Source organism: Heptranchias perlo, chromosome 27, assembly GCF_035084215.1.
Source record: "Heptranchias perlo isolate sHepPer1 chromosome 27, sHepPer1.hap1, whole genome shotgun sequence".
Taxonomy (NCBI): domain Eukaryota; kingdom Metazoa; phylum Chordata; class Chondrichthyes; order Hexanchiformes; family Hexanchidae; genus Heptranchias; species Heptranchias perlo.
The window spans coordinates 23,840,991-23,856,195 of NC_090351.1; positions in this window are offsets into that span (position 1 = coordinate 23,840,991).

A 15,205-nucleotide genomic window follows, 5' to 3' on the forward strand; every position below is an offset into this window, starting at 1 on the left:
TTGAGCACACTGATGGCAAGTGGAGGAGAAAATAACTTGTTCAGAAGGAGAGAGAGGCGCATAATTTTTTACTGCTGGTTAAAACAGAATGTATTTTTATTTCAGAAAGTCATTATTTTCCATTAAAGCCTGTATCAGAGTTTGGCTTTTCCTCCTTTCTCAAAGATCACAGTCTCCTATTTGCTATACCATACAAAATGTTGTTATTGAACCAAAACAAACATAATGCAGATCCAATAGCCAGATGCATAGGAACCTGCATCATGCACATCACATCTCAGATATCAACAGTGTGAAGTAAGGTTCAGAACAAATGGAGGTCTTACGAGATTTCCTCCATTGTATCATCTCACAAGCTGAGAGTAGCCTACTGTTCTCGCAGCCATTGATAGTACTGTTGGTACATGAACAACAGTTTGTTTTACAATGCATTGATTGCCTATGAGGGTGTTGCACAGAAGTGGAATGAATAAACCAAATGCAGAAGAAATATTCATCCCAGATCCTTAGCTGAGAATAAGACAATGAGTAAAATGCAAACCAGTGAACGATAATAAGGCCAGACTTTACTGGGTTTGTCAGCTGCAGAACTCGACACTGCCAGATCCTGAGTTCTTTTCATCTGTGTCTGTTTCATTTGCTCCTTGCCCTCAATTCCCCTCCCCCAAAAAGTTATGAGCAAATGATAAATTGTTTACCCACTCCCAGATGTCATTCCTCAAATCTGTCTTGTTTAACTGGATTATCATGGGTTTGGCATGAGGCATGGAGAACATAACCGGCAGAAGTGTAGCAATGATACACACTTCAGCATTCAGGAGGCGTGGGAATAAGAATGATGAGAGTTCCAGTAACAGAGGGAGAGAACAAGTATGAGAAAAGTACTGCCTTTTACTGGCAGTGTGATAGTATCTAAACTGACCAGTGAGATACTTTTTCACATTACATCATCACAAAAATTTGTTTCTACTCAGACTTTCGCTGGTCGTGAATCAGTGACTGTAACTGTATGATGCATGGGGACGAAATTGGGCTGTGTAGTGCCCGTTTTGTAGGCGTTACACGGACTCCTAAGCCCCGAGATGTGTGAAGTGCACAGAACGCTATCTTTGTAAAGGTGACCTAACGAATGCTGGCAGCATGTAGAGTAGGGAGATTATGATGTAAATCAGTGTGCAACACTGATTTGAAGCAGCCGGCAACATTTTGGAACTCCATGCTTCAACCAACGCACTGAATTAACCTCGCACAGCTGAACAGGACTTAAACAGCATGAACGGCCCCCACCCCACCACCACTATTTAAAAGGATCATGCAGGAGTTATAGGTTAGTTGCTGGATTAGTTATTCTGGCTGCTGGTGCAATTGTGCATCAAGGCAGCATTTGACCGAGTGTGGCACCAAGGAGCCCTCGTAAAATTGAAGTCAGTGGGAATCAGGGGGAAAACTCTCAGTGGCTGGAGTCATACCCAGCACAAAGGAAGATGGTAGTGGTTGTTGGAGGCCAATCATCTCAGCCCCAGGACATTGCTGCAGGAGTTCCTTAGGGCAGTGTCCTAGGCCCCACCATCTTCAGCTGCTTTATCAATGACATTCCCTCCATCATAAGGTCAGAAATGGGGATGTTCGCTGATGATTGCACAGTGTTCAGTTCCATTTGCAACCCCTCATATAATCAAGCAGTCCGTGCCCACATGCAGCAACACCTGGATAACATCCAGGCTTGGGCTCATAAGTGGCAAGTAACATTAGCACCAGACAAGTGCCAGGCAATGAACATCTCCAACAAGAGAGAGTCTAACCACCTCCCCTTGACATTCAACGGCATTACCATCGCCGAATCTCCCACCATCAACATCCTGGGGGTCACCATTGACCAGAAACTTAACTGGACCAGCCATATAAATAATGTGGCTGCAAGAGCAGGTCAGAGGCTGGGTATTCTGCGGTGAGTGACTCACCTCCTGACTCCCCAAAGCCTTTCCACCATCTATAAGGCACAAGTCAGGAGTGTGATGGAATACTCTCCACTTGCCTGGATGAGTGCAACTTCAACAACACTCAAGAAGTTTGACACCATCCAGGACAAAGCAGTCCGCTTGATTGGCACCCCATCCACCACCCTAAACATTCACTCCCTTCACCACCGGCGCACTGTGGCTGCAGTGTGTACCATCCACAGGATGCACTGCAGCAACTCGCCAAGGCTTCTTCGACAGCACCTCCCAAACCTCTACCACCTAGAAGGACAAGAGCAGCAGGCACATGGGAACAACACCACCTGCACGTTCCCCTCCAAGTCACACACCATCCCGACTTGGAAATATATCGCTGTTCCTTCATCGTCGCTGGGTCAAAATCCTGGAACTCCCTTCCCAACAGTACTTTGGGAGAACCTTCACCACACGGACTGCAACGGTTCAAGAAAGAGGCTCACTACCACCTTCTCAAGGGCAATTAGGGAGGGGCAATAAATGCTGGCCTCGTCAGCAATGCCCACATCCCATGAACGAATAAAATAAAATGTTTTTGGAAGTTTCTTATACTTGGAGAAAGTTGCAATGTTCTATGGAGTGGTCTGGCTGGTCTTGCATACTGTTAATTGCATTTAAAATAGTGTGCTGACCAAAGCTGCTTCCAGACAGGGGTGGCCTGCAAGAACTTCCTCTGGGAATTGAACATGACTGGGAGCAGGCAGAGAGGCCTCGCAGAGCAGGACAAGCTGCCAGAAGAGGGAGGAGGAGGAAGTGGAGGAACTGGAGGAAGAGGCAGAGAGGTAACAAGGTAGACAGGCCCTTTCTGCCTGGGCTCTGTATGATGAGATGATTAATGAGCAACACCAGTAACCTGAATGACACCTCCTCATTCACCAACAGTCCCACAATCCGTACCTTTCCTCTCCCAAATGACCATCAAATCGTCCTTCTTATGATTACACATTGCTTCGTCCCTCAGCTCATTGCAGAAATGAAAACTAACACCAAATACAAATTCCTAACCACATTTATAGATTTACACATGAAATGATTCAAACAAACTGATACTATTCACCCTTGTGCATTCCCTTAGTGCCTGTCATTCGTGTGCCTTTACCTTTCCTAGTGCTCCTACGTGGTGCATTCCCAGTGGCTGGAGCATGGGTGGTGGAAGGCTGCTGATCTTCAATTGAGGAGCGTGCAGATGGCCTTGGAGGACGACCTCGAGCAGCTCTGGGCCAGGAGGGCCCGGCTTCAGACTGCACCATCTCAGCCTAGGCTGCAACAGTCTGGGATGGCTGGCTGACAGGCAACAGCAAGGGCACTGGCGGAATGGCAGGGGTGGGAGCAGGAATGTTGTCATTCTGAGAGAAGACAGCAGGTTCGTCTTCCGTGGCGGCACTGCCACTCTCCCGGAGTGGTGCCTCAGCAATCCTGGTGATCTGCTGGAGAACAGATTGCTGGACTGCTGTGATGCCTTGGAAGCGCCGTTCCACAGTGGAACCCAGAGCCACAATGGTAGCGGTCTGAGCTTCCAAAGCAGCAGTCAGACCTTAGATGGCAGATGTTTGTTTTGCAATGGAAGCTATGAAATCGGTCATCAGACACTTAGCCAATTTCACATCCATGCTGCCACTGCCCCTTTTATTCCATGGGCTTCAACTTTGATGACAAGCCTATTATGCGGCACTTTATCAAACGCCTCTTGGGAGTCCATATATACAACATCAACCGTATTGTCCGCATCGACCCTCTCTGTTACCTCATCAAAAAACTCAATCAAGTTAGTAAAACACGATTTGTCTTTAACAAATCCATGCTGGTTTTCCTTAATTAATCCACACTTGTCCAAGTGACTGTTAATTTTGTCCCAGATTATCATTTCCAAAAGTTTCCCCACCACCGAGGTTAAACTGTCTGGCCTGTAGTTGCTGGGTTTATCCTTACAACCTTTTTTGAACAAGGGTGTAACATTTGCAATTCTCCAGTCCTCTGGCACCACCCCCGTATCTAAGGATGTTTTGAAGATTATGGCCAGTACCTCTGCAATTTCCACCCTTACTTCCCTCAGCAACCTAGGATGCATCCCATCCAGACCGGGTGGCTTATCTACTTTAAGTATAGCTAGCCTTTCTAGTACCTCCTCTTTATCAATTTTTAGCCCATCCAGTATCTCAACTACCTCCTCTTTTACTGTGGCTTTGGCAGCATCTTCTTCCTTGGTAAACATAAATGCAAAGTACTCATCCAGTATCTCAGCCATGCCCTCTGCCTTCAAGCATAGATCTCCTTTTTGGTCCCTAATCAGTCCCACCCCTCCTCTTGCAACCCGTTTACTGTTTACATGCCTAAAGAAGACTTTTGGATTCCCTTTTATGTCAGCTGCCAGTCTATTCTCAGACTCTCTCTTTGCCCCTCTTATTTCCTTTTTCGTTTCCCCTCTGAGCTTTCTATATTCAGCCTGATTCTTACTTGTTTTATCAACCTGACATCAATCATATGCCCCTTTTTTCTGCTTCATCTTATTCCTTATCTCTTTTGTCATCCAGGGAGGTCTGGCTTTAGTTGCCCTACCTTTCTCCCTCGTGGGAATGTACCTAGATCGTACCCGAACCATCTCCTCTTTAAAGGCCACCCATTGTTCAATTACAGTTTTGCCTATCAATCTTTGATTCCAATTTACCCAGGCCAGATCCGTTCTCATCCCACTGAAATTGGCTCTCCTCTAATTGAGGATTTTTACTTTGGAGTGGTCCATGTCCTTTTCCATAGCTATTCTAATCCTTATGATACTCTGATCGCTGTCCCTAAATGTTCCCCCATTGACACTTGCTCCACTTGGCCCACCTCATTCCCCAGAACCAGATTAGCAATGCCTCCTTCCTCATTGGGCTGGAAATGTACTAGTCAAGAAAGTTCTCCTGAACACACTTCAAAAATTCCTTCCCCTCTTTGCCCCTTACACTATTACTATCCTGTATGAAGCAGCAACAGTATTTAAATATATAAATAAGGGTACTGTCATGCAGATAGAATCCCGTTGCAATTTCTCCAGGAAAAATCAGGGAAGCCACTCAGTGAAGGGTTCACTCAGCAAAGTGAGTGGTAGAGGACGTAAACCGGGGATAGTTAAAGGGACACTCCCTGAAAGTTACATGTGTAAGTAAGCAATGGTTATTGCAGAGCTGTAAAATTTGGAAGTAGAGAACTTTTTTCTTGTATTTCTGAGTCTTTTCAGACTTAAACAACTGAGTCCTCTTGAGCATGGGAGCAACGTCAATCTGGGTGGTGGAGGAAAAAGAGGAACATGAGCACCAGGAACAACAGGATTGAGAGGAGCAAGCTACATCGGAGGCTGGTGCAAGAATGCCAAGAAAGGGTCAACGAAGGTGCCAATGTCCATGCAACAAGGTCTACAGAAACCACATAACATACCTTAATTTCACCGAGGAACAATGTGAAGGTGGCTCCAGTTCTGCTGTGAGGCTGTCACTGCCCTGTGTCACCTGCTGCAGCCAGACCTGAAGCCCATACTGAGAGGTGGCCATCAAGGTTACGATGGCTCTAAATTTTTTCGCCGCTGGGTCGTTCCAGGCTGCAGCAGGTGACATCAGCCAGTCAGCTGTGCAATCCTGCATCAAGCAGGTTACCGGTGCCATCCTCAGAGGGGAAGACTGTTTCATCAACTTCATTCAATAAATGTGCAGGTAGTCACAAATAAATAAAAATTATGCATGTGCATGTGCTTTCCGGGGAGGTGCCATGTTGTTGCCATGCTGCAACAGTCCACAAGGCCTGTACTGTTCGAGCAAGTGTGTGGATGGCTCCTTGGCGACAAGGCCTCCACTCTATCTATATAGTTAATGACACCACATTGACTCTCGCAGTCTTCCGCTGAACAATGCTACAACACTAGCCATGGGAGTACCCGTGCCGCTATTGAGCAGGTCTCTGGAATACTGAAGCATCGCTACAGGTTCTTGGACCGGTCAGGAGGAGCGCTGCAATATAGTGCGCCAAGAGTCTCTACCATGGTGATGACATGCTGCGTCCTGCATAATTTCACAATTGATTGTGGACAGATCCTGGACATGGTGCAGTGGGAAGCCTTGCAGGGCACTCTGATGGAGGGACAGGAAGGTGAAGATGAACCTGCAGACCAGCAACATCTTGCAGCATTAGCAGTCCGAGATCAAGTGATCGACCAGTGAGTCCGTTGAACTGCAGCCTCCTGAAACTCATCAACACCACTCTTGCCTTACATCTAGCTCAGTCCTCTCACCCATCCCAGACAAATTAAGTCACTCCATGAGACAAACAAATGCCACCTCATAATAAAGGCCTTGCAGCCCTTAATGAACCAATCTGCACAAATTGACAGCGACAAACGTCTGATTTTCTTTAATAAAGTGAACAAATTCCACTGAAATTAATATTCACCCAGGTGATGCCCAATAGTGCCTCTCAAGTGTACTTTTCCTGACTCTAGTGATCTTAAATTGTGCTGCCCCGTGGCTCCAGCATGGCTGGTGGAAGTCTGCTGCTGTTGTTGTAATGAGGGGACTGGGGATATTTGTGGTAGGTGACCTTTAGCAGTGCGGCCCTGAGATGGACTGAATGCAGACTGGTGCATCTTGGCTGCTGCCTGAGCAGTCTGGCCCAACTGACTTGGTGGCAGCTGTGTGGGCATTGGATGAGGGTCTGATGGGCATAGGCACACTGCCCTCCTGAGAGAGAGCAGCATCTGCAGCTCCCATTGTGTCAGTACCATGGGGCTTCCATGGGGCTGCTCTCCAACTGATCTGCATGAGAGAAGTGTGCAGGAGGTCAGTGACCCAGTCAAAGCACTTGTCCATTTGATCTCCCAGTCTGTCAACACTGCTGCACAGCACTTCCAGGCTGGATTAGACAAGAGGCCAGAGTCCCTATGGCAACAGTTTGGCCTTAGATCAAAGCTGCCATTGGTGGTGACAAGGGCTCTTGCATTGCAGGCCTCAGCTTCTATCAAGGACACCACATGCTCCATAGTAGACTGCAGAGAACTCATTTCTTGCACCAGAAAGCTGTACATGCTAGGGGTGAACTTCTCCATGCTCCATATTCTGAGCCATGATGTGGCAGTTTCTTGGCAGGTTGTCCAATGCACCTTGGTGCAGCTCCAAGACCCTTCTCTTAAAGGCTGGGGTATTGTGGTCTTTACCCATGCCCACACCAGCAATGCTTGGATCCAGGCTCGCCCTCCACCCACCTCTGTCCTCTGCTGGTACCACTGCCAGCTCCTGCTTACTTATGATGTGAGCTTCACCCTGTGCAGACCCTCTAACTCACTATCATTCCCACCTGGGGGGGGGGATTGATCTCTGAGGGGTGTGACTGTGCAGGCAGGCTCGGCTCGCCTACTTCTGAATAGCCCAATTCTGAAGAGGGACCTTGAAGTAGAAGAAAGGACGAATGAACAGCAATACTGGCAGGTTAGGGAGCCTCATACAAGTGTGAGTAGTGAGGCATCAACAATTTGAGCAGCTCCCTAAACTTTTTGTAGTCAAGGTCTTTATTATGTTTTCAGCCTTTCTCTGATAAAGTGCGCAACTACTTAAGGATTATTTCCGTCAAGCACAACATTTATTGACTTTATCAGGCTGGAATTAAAATGATAGGAAAGACAGTACAAATATTTCTAACATATTAATACAATACCACAGACATATTAAAACCAGACACAAATATTATAGTATCCGCCACAAGACAGGAGCCTAAAGTAGCTAGAAAAAGGAAACAAAAGATTGCAAATGCTAAAAATCTGAAACATAAGCAGAAACCGTTGAAACAGCGGGTCAGCCAGCATTTGTAGAGAGGTTAATGGTTTTAACAGGGTCCTTCTTCAGAACTAAAGACTGAAGAACAGTTCTAAAGGACGTTGCCTGAAATATTAACCTGTCTTTTTCTTTCAACAGATGCAGACCCGCTGTGCTTTTCCAGCATTTTCTGTTTTGTTTCTGCCGAACATGGATATTTTGCTGAAGGAACTAATTGCTAATAATAGACACAAATTTTGTTTCTGCTCCTCTGAAGAACATTTCCATCCATGCATTCTCTGCCCTGTGCCACATTCTACTCCTTCATCTCCAAACATGACTTATGGGTCAAATTTCCTTTTACTGAAAGTAACCTTGATCCATAACAGTAATGAGTTAACAGTAATTTGAATAATAATGATAGCAAGTAGAAAGAATTGTTTTGCCTTGTGCCAATTTCAAAATCACATGCTCTATGCTCCTTGCTGCTGCACAAATGATTGGCTCAATTACTGAAGGTGACACACTTTCTCAGTTACTCTTGTGTTCAAAAGTAGTCATCAGAAAATATGTCTTTTTACAACCAACAATCTCTGAGTATCTCACACACTTCCTGTTAACTTGTCTTTGAAACGTCCACCTTGAAATTTGATATAAATGTACATGCAGCAATCACAGTTTCTGACACTGGGTGTGATTATTGATTGAGTGACTATCTGTAATAAATGACCACGTACAGATGAAGTGCAGTTTGCATTGCTGTGGTTTTCTTGGAAGTTGTTACCAGTCCTTAAGCTTTTTAATAGAACTAAGAAAAAAGATCTGTCTGCGTTAAAATTGGTGTGAAGATTATGCCTAAGGCCAATCATGTGCTCACCTGTCACCATTTTTCACTTTATTTACTGGATTATGATCAGTGGGAACCCTGGTTAATTTTTCTCCCCCCACCCCGTTCCCTAACCCAGGGACAATGAAGCTAATTCCAGTTTATATAGCTCAGTAGTATGGGCATTTACTCACCCAACCATAATGGAGCCCAATGCTTCAGTTGTGAAAGGGGCACATCAAAATAACTCACTGATTTAAACTTTCTTACCCGGTCCTCCAATTTTGCCTATTAATTGAGACCTGGTTATGGTACTGTTCTTTGAAGTGACAATTTGGTTCAGTTAATAGCACTCTCACCTCTGAGTCCGAAACTTCCAGGTTCAAGCCCCAATCCAGAACTGGAGCACATAATCTAGGCTGACACCCAGTGTAGTACTGAGGGGACTATATTGTTGGAGAACAATATTCTTTAAAAGGAGATTTTTCCTTCAGGCACCAGTTGATTCCTGATGGGTTCAGATGGATAACCTGATGAACAAAATGATCTAATTTTGTTCAGAATGTCTGAATTAACAGGCTTCAATTGTTTTTGTTTTGAATTGCTTATGAATCTAACTCCTTGGCTCTGTCGGCCATTTCAGGTGGACGTAAAAGATCTCATGGCACTATTCATTATCACCTCTCAACCAAACACCAGCAAAATCAAGTTAGCTGATCATTCATTTCATTTGGTACTATGTTGCTGAGTGCAAATTGACTGCTATGTTTGCCTACATAACAACAGTGACTACACTTCAAAAGTAATTCATTAACTATGGCGTCATGTGGTCATGCTAGGTGCTATGTAAATCCAAGTTTTTTCTTTCCCCTATGGCTCAAGTTTATCCAGTTAGTAGCAGAGCCAATCCAGGTTTGCTAAGTTGACCGAGAGAGGGTTGTGGTGGGGATGGGGGTAAGTGTATTCCATTGGACACATCACCGCTGCGTTAGGTTGGGTAAAATCTATCAGAGTTCTCACTGCTGATCACTATCCAGTGATCCCTTCAGGAAGTGCAGATCTGTGAATGTTGAATATGGAAAGAATATGACCCAGCTGTCACGCCCCTGTGGTTGAATAAGTTGCTGCTACTCACTGTTAAGCTTCAGAAGTGAATAATGACCTTGATGAGGTAGCAAAGGCCATGAAATTATATTTTAGAAAGGAGACAACAATTTTGGGAAAGAAAAGGATGGCAAAAATTGGTAAAGGTATTTCTTCAAAAGGAGATTTTTCCTTCAGGCACCAGTTGATTCCTGTTGGGTTCAGATGGATAACCTGATGAACAAAATGATCTAATTTTGTTCAGAATGTCTGAACTCACAGGCTTCAGTTGTTTTTGTTTTGAACTGTTTATGAATCTAACTCCTTGGCTCAAAGGGCAATGTCATGTTGTCTTTTATATGCAATACTTCATAGGATGACTCATGCTTGTGGCAACAAACTTCCTGTTCAGACCTGGTTTTATAAATTCATCCCATATGAACCTTGCTGAAAGCTCAGCTGGAGAGTTCCTGCTCACACATGCATCCTAGGATCCCATTGTGTAACCAATTGCCATTGCATTGTCAAAGCGATTGAGGGGCCATTTATGTTGCTTGGATCATACTCAACAGTTGCAATGCCGTGTAGTACAATTGTATGTTATGGCTGTATGTAAATTGCCCTGTCTTATTGTTAACTGCTGATGGTTTTGAACCTGCCAGTATTAGTTGTGAATAACAATTGGAGTAGCAGGGTTTAGCACAGTATGTACACTTCAATAATGTCTTAGTGCCTATGAAATGCAATTGCATGATGCAATTGACCTTGGCTTGTGCACTTAGAAATGGGATGCTGATCTCGATTCACAGACACTACTAAGTCCAGATCATAATGTTGCTGATAGCTTTTCACCCCAGTTTGAATGTTGTAAATTGTGCTTGATACTGTAATGTCCTCGAGGCCCTGCGGGAAAGGCAGATGGTGGATCCTGTCGGTTGGTTCCCTGAGCAAACTGTCAAAGTCATTTGGCAGAATGTCTCATTGCCAGAGCTTTCAAACAAGCACCAAGACATAACTTGGCTGGTGGTGAGAAGGGCCTTCCCGTCAGATCCTTCATGCACTCCCGATGTCTCACTGTCACCGCGCACTGTCCCCGAAGAGGTTGCAGTGGGGACGAGACTGTCACCCTCTCCTTTTGGAATGTGCCTTTGCAAAGAAGGTCTGGAGAGAGATGCAGTGGTATCTGTCCAGGTTCGTCCCTAACAGTTCCGTAACACAGGACTCTGTGCTGTCCAGGCTATTCCCACGGACGCACACCGAGACAGACATCACCTGCTGCTGGAAGACCCTCAACTCGGTGAAAGCCACCCTTTGGTCTGCCTGAAACTTGCTGGTCTTCCAGTGCAAGGAGCTGTCCTTGACCGAGTGTTGCAGACTGGCATGTTCCAAGGTCCAGGACTACGTGCTCAGGGACGCACTGAAGCTGAGTGCGGCCGCTGCAAAGGTTCTGTGGGGAAAGGCTACTGTTTAGAGCCCTCCTGCCATTGTATACCGAGGGGCTGCAATCAGGGAAAAACCCCCTCGGGCAGAATGTAAAATACAAATTTATGAAATGAAATGTAATGTACCTGTAATGAATCTGTAATCAATAAGCTATATTGATTGTAATGTAATGAGGCACACCCTAAGTGTCATGAACTGTAATTATGTACGATGTGTAACTGTATTGTTGGAATCAGATTTGAACTGTACTTTATGCATCTTGCAAATGGTATAATCTGTATTGTGTACTTATGACAACTGTATTGTATGTATTGTTACAAATTTTATGAATAAAGTATATTTTTTGAAAAAAAAATTGTGCTTGATATTTACCTGGCAGGGGCGTTCCAATGGTCACAAAGGTCGGGCTCCAGGACGAGCAGGTACAATCGTCTATAATCAGTTGGAGCTTGGCTGACATAGAGGTGGATCATAATGCTTGCCGGAGACCGATCAAACACCTTTTCCCAGTAGGGTGAAAACTATTTTTTTGCAGAGTACATGGCGGCCAGAACTTCCCGAGCACTTGGGCACGGGGTGCGCAACACCATCAGGCTGACCGTAAGGGCGGGCGAAGGAAACTCTCCATGGCAATGCAACGTCTTCGTGAAGAAGGTGCTTCTTGAAGCCTGCGGATTCAAGGCTGCGGACATCTTCTGCTTGCAAGGCTTCTGAGGAGTGGAAACTTCAACATGACCTTCAGGGATGTCACAGGATGCCTAAGGATGCTCCAAGCCTTCAAGGAGAAGGGGAAGGAAGTGCCGTTGTTGTTCCTCCCGCTCTTTGCACTCCCGCAGAAGAAAGGACAGATGCTGATGGTCCACATGTTCAACCCTCATGTGCCCATCATGGATGTGCTTTTTTTTATTCGTTCATGGGGTGTGGGCATCGCTGGCAAGGCCAGCATTTATTGCTCATCCCTAATTGCCCTTGAGAAGGTGGTGATGAGCCGCCTTCTTGAACCGCTGCAGTCCGTGTGATGAAGGTTCTCCCACAGTGCTGTTAGGTAGGGAGTTCCAGGGTTTTGACCCAGCGATGATGAAGGAACGGCGATATACTTCCAAGTCAGGATGGTGTGTGACTTGGAGGGGAACATTCAGGTGGTGTTGTTCCCATGTGCCTGCTGCCCTTGTCCTTCTAGGTGGTAGAGGTCACGGGTTTGTGAGGTGCTGTCGAAGAAGCGTTGGCGAGTTGCTGCAGTGCATCCAGGAGATTATATACACTGCAGGCATGGTGCGCCGGTGGTGAAGGGAGTGAATGTTTAGGGTGGTGGATGGGGTGACAATCAAATGGTGTCGAGCTTCTTGAGTGTTGTTGGAGCTGCACTCATCCAGGCAAGTGGAGAGTATTATATCACACTCCTGACTTGTGTCTTGTAGATGGTGGAAAGGCTTTGGGGAGTCAGGAGGTGAGTCACTCGCCACAGAATATCCAGCCTCTGACCTGCTCTTGTACCACTATATTTATGTGGCTGGTCCAGTTAAGTCTCTGGTCAATGGTGACCCCCAGGATGTTGATGGCGGGGGATTCGGCAATGGTAATGCCATTGAATGTCAACGGGAGGTGGTTAGACTCTCTCTTGTTGAAGATGGTCAGTGACTGGCACTTGTCTGACGTGAATATTATTTGCCACTTATCAGCCCAAGCCTGGATGTTGTCCAGGTCTCGCTGAATGCGGGCAGGGATTGCTTCATTATCTGAGGGGTTGCGAATGGAACTGAACACTGTGCAATCATTAGCAAACATCCCCATTTCTGACCTTATGATGGAGGGAAGGTCATTGATGAAGCAACTGATGATGGCTGGGCCTAGGACACGACCCTGAGGAGCTCCTGCAGCAATGTCCTGAGGTTGAGATGATTGGCCTCCAACAACCATTACCATCTTCCTTTGTGCTAGGTATGGCTCCAGCCACTGGAGAGTTTTCCCCCTGATTCCCATTGACTTCAATTTTACGAGGGCTCCTTGATGCCACACTCGGTCAAATGCTGCCTTGATGTCAAGGACAGTCACTCTTACCTCACCTCTGGAATTCAGCTCTTTTGTCCATGTTTGGACCAAGGCTGCAATGAGGTCTGGAGCCGAGTGGTCCTGGCGGAACCCAAACTGAGTATCGGTGAGCAATTATTGGTGAGTAAGTGCCGCTTGATAGCATTGTCAATGACACCTTCCATCACTTTGCTGATGATTGAAAGTGGATTGATGAGGCGGTAATTGGCCAGATTGGATTTGTCCTGCTTTTTGTGTACAGGGCACACTCGGGCAATTTTCCACAATGTCGGGTAGATGCCAGTGTTGTAGCTGTACTGGAACAGCTTGGCTAGAGGCGCGGCTAGTTCTGAAGCACAAGTCTTCAGCGCTACAGCCGGGATGTTGTCGGGGCCCATAGCCTTTATTGTATCCAGTGCACTCAGCCATTTCTTGATATCACGTGGAATGAATCGAATTGGCTGAAGACTGGCTTCTGTGATGGTTAGGATATCGGGAGGAGGCCACGATGGATCATCCACTCGGCACTTCTGGCTGAAGATGGTTGCAAATGCTTCAGCCTTGTCTTTTGCACTCACGTGCTGGGTTCCACCATCATTGAGGATGGGGATGTTCATGGACCCTCCTCCCTTTAGTTGTTTAATTGTCCACCACCATTCATGACTGGATGTGGCAGGACTGCAGAGCTTTGATCTGATCCGTTTGTTGTGGAATCACTTAGCTCTGTTTATAGCATGTTGCTTTCACCGTTTAGTATGCATGTAGTCCTGTGTTGTAGCTTCACCAGGTTGGCACCTCATTTTTAGGTACACCTGGTGCTGCTCCTGGCATGCTCTTCTACACTCCTCAATGAACCAGGGTTGATTCCCTGGATTGTTGGTAATGGTAGAGTGAGGAATATGCCGGGCCATGAGGTTACAGATTGTGCTGGAATACATTTCTGCTGTTGCTGATGGCCCACAGTGCCTCATGGATGCCCAGTTTTGAGCTGCTAGATCTGTTCTGAATCTATTCCATTTAGCACGGTGGTAGTGCCACACAACACGTTGGATGGTGTCCTCAGTGTGAAGATGGGACTTCGTCTCCACAAGGACTGTGCGGTGGTCACTCCTACCAATACTGTCATGGACAGATGCATCTGCGACAGGTAGATTGGTGAGGACGAGGTCAAGTAGGTTTTTCCCTCATGTTCACTCACCATCTGCTGCAGGCCCAGTCTGGCAGTTATATCCTTCAGGACTCCGCCATCTCGGTCAGTTGTGGTGCTACCGAGCCACTCTTGGTGATGGACATTGAAGTCCCCCACCAGAGTACATTCTGTGCCCTTGCTACCCTCAGTGCTTCCTCCAAGTGGTGCTCAACATGGAGGAGGACTGATTCATCAGCTGAGGGAGGGCAGTAGGTGGTAATCAGCAGGAGGTTTCCTTGCCCATGTTTGACCTGATGCCATGAGATTTCATGGGGTCCAGAGCCAATGTTGAGGACTCCCTGGGCCACTCCCTCCTGACTGTATTTCACTGTACCGCCACCTCTGGTGGGTCTGTTCTGCCAATTGGACAGGACATACCCAGGGATGGTGATGGAAGAGTCTGGGGCATTGGATGTGCTGATGTTCCTCAAGAGATACATGGATGTAAGGGATCGGAGTATTGACATCGTGGACATGTTCAGGATCTGGACCAGCAAGACGAGTATCAAGGTGACACTGAGGGTGGATGATGAGGGAAACATCATTCACCTCCTGTCATGTTTCATGATTGGGATAAGTCGTGGGTATGTGGTATACCAGGGACAGCCCAGAGGGTGTCAATCCTGTGGTAAACCCGGGCATGAGGCAGCCTCCTACAAGGCTACGGACCAAATGCTGGAATATGGGATTAGAGTAGACAGGGCTAGATGGCTGGCGCGGACACGATGAGCCGAAGGGCCTCTATCCGTGCTGTATAACTCTATGACTCTATGACTAAGGCGGTGATCTTCATGAAGGAGGGCCATCAGACGCTGGACTGTCAGGAGTCCAAGTGCTGCAACCTGTGCGGAGCGGCTGGTCACCT